Here is a 6708-nt window from a genome sequence, read left to right on the forward strand (position 1 = left end):
GCCGCCCTTGTGTAAACAAATTCAAGTTGGACTCTCCAATGCGCCCATGTGTGGTCTCTCTCGAGAAGATAAGTCCATCTAGACATCGCCATCGACCATTGAATTTGGCCACCGGCCAACCGACGGACCATTTTCCAATCACTTTCTAATCACCATTCGGCCATAATATTCCGGTGAAAAGAAAATATTCCGATCAAGAAGTTTTGGTTTTTCAGCGAGAGTAATTTTTCTTACACACGATGGCTTCTCCTCATAATGGGGGCCTGACAAATGTACGTTTTTAAGACTAAAAGTTACAAGGGGTAAACTAGGCTTTATACTTAACACACTTGGAGAGTGATCTCCACACCAAACCTGTGATTGTTTTCCATCTTGGCTTCTTATCCTTGAATATTGATTGAAGATGAGCAAAAGCTCAACTTCTCCTTGTTGACCACCTTTGTAAACATGTATGTAGGACTCTCACTTGTGTGCACCTTTCCTAGTTTTAGATGTCCCTCTTCCAAAAGAGTACGTATGAAGTGATATCTCACCTCAATGTGTTTTGTCCCTGAGTCAAAGACTGAATTCTTCACAAGATAAATGCTACTTTGATTGTCATTGTAGCAATTGTACAAGACAATTGTGTCATTGTACAAGACACAATTGTCTTGCTTATATCCAAGCTCCTCTAAGAATCTGTGAAGCCACAAAAGTTCTTTATTTTCCTCTATCATTGCTACATACTCTACTTCCGTGGTAGAAAGTGAGACCACTTTTTGCAGCTTTGAAGCCCAACTTACCAATGTGACTCCAACTATGAAGACATAGCCAGTAGTGCTCCTTCAAGTATCTTTGTCACCTGCCATATCTACATCAGTATACCCTCGTAAGAAAATGTCTGTGCCTCCAAAATACAAAGCACTTGTAGTTGTCCCTTTTAGATACCTAAGTGTCCACTTCATAGCTTACCAATGCTCTTTATCTAGACTGTTCATAAATCTACTCACAACTCCCACTGCATGTGCACTTTCTGGCCTTGTTTGCCATACCATAGCATACATTAGAGAACCTACCGTTGCAGTATATGAAACTTTAGACATATAGGCTAATATCCTTGGTTAGTTTGAAGTGACTAGCCAAAGGTGTAGAAACCAATTTTGCATCTTGCATTGCAAACTTTTCTAGTACCTTCTTGATATAATCCTCTTGAGATAGCTTTATTATCTTCTTTGTCATGTCTCTTGATATCTTCATACCGAGTACCCGCTTTGCAGCACATAAATCTTTCATTGAAAAACATTTAGACAGGTCCATTTTAGGTCTTTGATATCCTGCATATTAGCACTTGCAATCAATATGTCATCAACATACAACATTAGGATGATGAACTTTTCATCTCCCAAATTCTTTGTGTAGACGCAGTGATCTGAGTTGCATCTTTTGAATCCGTGATCTAGCATCCATCAATTGAACTTCAAGTACCACTTTCTTGATGCTTGCTTTATACCATAGAAGCTCTTATTTAATCTACAAACCATCTTCTCCTTGCCCTTTACTTGAAGCATATAAATTTCCTCCTCCAACTCACCATGAGAGAATGTTGTATTTACATCCATTTGTTGAAGATTTAAGTCATGAGCAACCACAAGACTTAATACAATCTTAATTGAGTTTATTTTTACAACAAGAGAAAATATTTCATTGAAATCAATACTTTTCTTTTGAGAAAACCCTTTTACCACAAGTTTGGACTCTTACCTTTTCTTCCCATCTTCTTCTTCATTGAGCTTATACACCCACTTGTTATGCAGTGTCTGCTTAGCTTTAGGCAACTCAACCAACTACCATGTTTGGTTGCGATGTAATGAGTCGAACTCCACTTGCATGCTCTTCATCCCTTCTTCTTTGGATTCGTGTTGCATAGCTTATTCGTATGATTCCGGTGCTCCAGAATCTAAGACCAAGAGATGGTTGAAGGAAGGAAGGAACCTTTCTGGAGATCTACTTTCTCTCGTAGATCTTTGGGGCATAGACTGAGGCTCCTCATTTGGTTGACATTGTTGCACATTGTTACGTTTACACTCCTTGAAAATTCACCGTCCTCAAGCTCCATGTACTCGTCACCTATATCTTTTCTTTGTTTTCTTTTCAAGTAATCTTTGTACATATTTTGTTCATTGAAAATTACATCCCTACTTCTAAAGATTTTATCATCTTCAAGATTCCATAGGCGATACCCAAAGTCATCTTCTCCATAGCCAATGAAGAAACACTTTTTGGACTTTGCATCTAGCTTTGACCTTAGGCTTCTATCTATGGGCATAAAATCCTTGCACCCAAACACTTTGCGAAATGCATAATATATCGGTTTACCTGTATGTGCCTCTTCTGGAACCCCCCATCCAATTCCGTTGAGGGGTGATCGGTTGATCAAGTACACAGACGTACTTACTGCTTCCGCCCAAAGCTCAAGCAGTAGGCATGCATGTAGCTATATGCTTCGTGCTCACTCCATGATTATTCTGTTCATCCTTTTCAAAATTCCATTTTGTTGAGGTGTCCTTGGGGTTTTCCTTTGCCTTTGAATTCCATTGCTAGCACAAAAGCTTTCAAAAGCTTGGTTGTAATATTCGTCTCCATTGTCGAATCTAAGGCATTCAAGCTCGGTACCTGCTTCATTCTCCACAAAGGCTTTCCAATGTTACATAGTACAATGAGCCATCAAGGGATGGTGTACTTGTAGGATCCCAAACATCAGAATGAACCAATTCAAGTTTTTTATTTTTTCTTTCATTTCCTAATTTTTGAAATTTTATCCTCTTTTGTTTACCGTGAATACAATCTTCACAAAACTCTAAGTCCACTTCTTTCAAACCTGGTAGAAGCTTCTTTGATTGAAGGATTTGCATTCCTTTGGCACTCATATGCCCAAGCCGGTAGTGCCACACCACACTGTCAACTTTTGTAGCTGTTACACAAGTTGAAGATTGCATGTTGACAATACACAAGTAAAGTGCACCAACCTTTTCTCCTTTGGCAACAACCAACAAAGATCCCTTTGAGATCTTCCAGCATTTGTTTCTGAATGCAATATTGTGACCTTCATCGTCCAATTGTCCTATAGATATTAAATTTTTGCGAAGAGAGGGAACATGCCTAACATCTTTAACCTTCCATTCATTTCCATTTGCAATTTTTACACAAACTGTACCTTTGCCGATAAATTTCACAAGCTTCGTCGTCTCCCAAGTATACAGACCCAAAATTACCTTTGGTGTAATCTTGGAAATGCTGCTTGTGCGGTGTCACATGGAATGAAGCCCCAGAATCTACTATCCAAGAATTAAACACATTGTCTAATGAGAGAATTAGAGCATCTTGCTCTACTTTACCTGCCACATTAGCCTTTGATGTTGACTTGTTGTTTTGATACTCCAACTCCTTCTTCTTGGACCAGCAATCCTTCTTGACGTGGCTCTTCTTGCCGTAGTTCCAACATTCAAGGACTGAATTTGTACGTGACTTACTTCGCCTTGAGCGATCACGACCCTTTTGGTTTTTGAACCTCTCCTTAAGCCTTCTTCTTGTTTTCATTGTTGTGACAGTGCAGCACTTGATGATTCACCTATGCTTCTCCTTCGCATTTCCTCGCAGCTTAGGAGAACACCCACAACATCATCAAACTTAAGAGTATTTGTGCCAAAGATAGAGTTATTTATAGCCTTCACAAGGCTGTCCCAACTATTCGGTAGAGACGATAGTATAAGGAGAGCTTGCACTTCGTCATCGAAATTGACCTTCATCGATCGAAGTTGACTTATGTTGGTGCTAAAGTTTTGTAGGTGTTCTGTAACTAAACCATTCTCTGTCATTTTTAGATTGAGCAAGCGCTTCAAGAGAAATACCTTATTGGATGCCGATGGTTTCTCGTAGAGGCCGCCAAGTGACTTCATCAAGTCTCCGAAACATTGAAGGCCACCGTTGACGCCAAGCTTAGCCGGATTGTTCCTAATGTCTTTTGGTCAATGATAATCCATGCTCCATCTGCCATCATTGTTGGCTTCTTTTGCAAGACCGCCTAGTGGCAAATAAAAGTCCTTCTAGTCGAGATAGTTTTCAATCTGCATCTTCCAATGTTGGTAGTTTTTACCGTTGAACTTCTCGATCTTGAGCTTACCTTCCTCCATCATTACTCCCAGTCAATTCAAGGAATCCTTTCCTTGAGAAACTTTAGCTACAGGCAAACCTTGCTCTGATACCACTTTGTTAGGAACTAGGACGTAGCTAACTAGATATTATAGTAGCTTACTTAATGGAGAGAGATAATTTTTTACACACAAGAGATTATAGAATAGAGAGATAACTTTTACACACAAGAGATTATAGAGTAGAGAGAGAGAGAGAGAGAGAGAGAACACAATATACATGGTTCACCCAATGTGAGCTACGTCCACAAGAAAGCACCCACTCAATGGCTTTAGTACTTCAAACAAGAAGTAGCTTATAAAGGGATAATACTCTTAATGGAGCTCTTGTTTTGTTTCACTCTCACCACCTTACATGCACCGTGCTTCATCAACTTCACAATGTATTTTGTGCGTAGAAGAGGGCTCCTTTTATAGGCCAAAAGGGATGCCCCCGGTAGCCGTGTGTAGTCGCCCTTGTGTAGACAAGTCCAAGTTAGACTCTCCAATGTACCCATGTGTGGCCACCCTTGAGAAGACAAGTCCGCCTAGAAATCGACCATCGGCCATTGAATTCGGCCACCAGCCAAAGACTTCCATCTACTGGCCACTGGCCATTGGCTTTCGACCACCGGCCAACCGGCCAACCGACCGGTCGTTTTTCGATCATTTTTTGACTGCCGTCCGGCCATAATATTCTGGTGAAGAATTTTTTATTTTCCAGCAAGTGATTTTTCTTACGCACGATGGCTTCTCCTCATAATGGGGGCCTTACAAATGTGCATTTTTAAGACTAAAAGTTACAAGGGGTAAACCAGGCTCCATACTTAACACACACTTCATCAATCAAAATTTTGACTTGCTAACGCTCACCCAATTCAAAGAAAGTGAGAAGGGGGTGCTAGCAACTATGCCCAGGATGACGCAACCTACTCTCATAGTAATTGTTGGATTTAGGATTGAGGGATGTACACACACCTTGGAGAAGATGAAGAAGCTCAAGGCACACAACAGAGAGTGTATTGCTTATTGCGCAAAATAAAAAAATAAGTTAGCCCTCGATTTTGCCACCTCCAACGCTTCCGCAAGTAGTAGGCATGTCCTTGCAACAATAGCAAAAAGTATGAGAAATCAAGTATAAAGGCAAGAAAAAAAAGGCATTATTGCAAGGCAAATGATCATCTCATTAAGCAAAGTGGCTCATAAGAAAGAGGAAAATGCAGCCATTGTAAATGCTTCTTGAAATGCACATTTGACAAATGTTGTTCACAATGCAGAATGGGCTTTTGGTACAATGTTAAAATTGTTTCTATATATGTGGTAGTGATATGTGTGAACACACTTATGATCGCCAGGGCATTGTTCCGTCACTAGGAGGTATTTTTCCTCGTGCATTGTATATATGCCTATCACTTTATTCTTCTTTTTCTGTGTAGCCACAAATGATCGTTCAATACCATGCTACTTAGTCCTATTTTTTCTAGATTGTCTACAAAAGTCTGATAAGAATGTGGCAAAGCATCCAAAATTGTCTGCATTGGAGAATTGTCAAGAATGATCTCACCAATGGAAATTAAATGCTAATTGAGATCTTTAATCTCCATGAGGACTACATCCATAATCTTAAACTCTAACTTCTTATGCAAGCAAGCAATTTTTATCAAATTAGGACTTACATATAAAAAAGGTATTCTATTCCATGCATGTTTGCTATTCGTGTTAAGTGAATGTTTGGAGTAATGATAAGCTTAACCGAAAGCACAATCACTACCTGAGTGTGAACATCCTTAGCATCCCAAGATGCCTGCTCAACAAAATAACTCTAGTATTGGAGCTATTAGAACCCATTATCCATAAAATCTACATCCATAGTACTTTATCTTACATTATAACCCTGCACAATGTTTCAAAATTCTTTGCAACAAGGAGATGTTTCACCATGTATGGACAAAGTGGGTAGTCATCCACATCCAATTTATCCTTAAGAGACACCATGCGAAAAGCATCGTTTTGTCAGCCATGGATGGCAACTACACTTCATGCAAAATTGTCTTTATAGAGGTAAACTACACAAAACTAACTTGTGCTATATATCACAACCCACAAAAGATTATGGAGTAGAAAGGGGTAGTGGCCAAACTAAGCCTAAATCAAAATTTTGATGATACTGAGCTCTATGAGCTCACCCCAAGATCGCCCCACGGCGAACGCTCACCAAACATCACCTCAATATGAAAATGTGAGAGAGGAAGGTATTGGCGACGTTGCTCAAGATGCCAAAATCTCCTCGTATAACAATTGTTGAAAATATGGAGGCACAAATGCTCATGAAGATGGAGAAGATGGAGGCAAAGCTCAAAAGCACACAACGCAAGAAATAGGATTACACGGTGTGCTAACACAAAGATAAGGCTTGTCCTAGAGTGATGAACGTATAAACAAACAGGAGGGAAAAAAACGTTCAAGAATCCTAAGTGTGTTGAATGTTCACGCACATCACAACCATAATATGGTAATATTCACAAACTTATAACAATAACGA

The sequence above is a fragment of the Adiantum capillus-veneris genome, chromosome 15, assembly GCF_014529385.1.
Source record: "Adiantum capillus-veneris isolate H3 chromosome 15, ASM1452938v2, whole genome shotgun sequence".
Lineage (NCBI taxonomy): Eukaryota > Viridiplantae > Streptophyta > Polypodiopsida > Polypodiales > Pteridaceae > Adiantum > Adiantum capillus-veneris.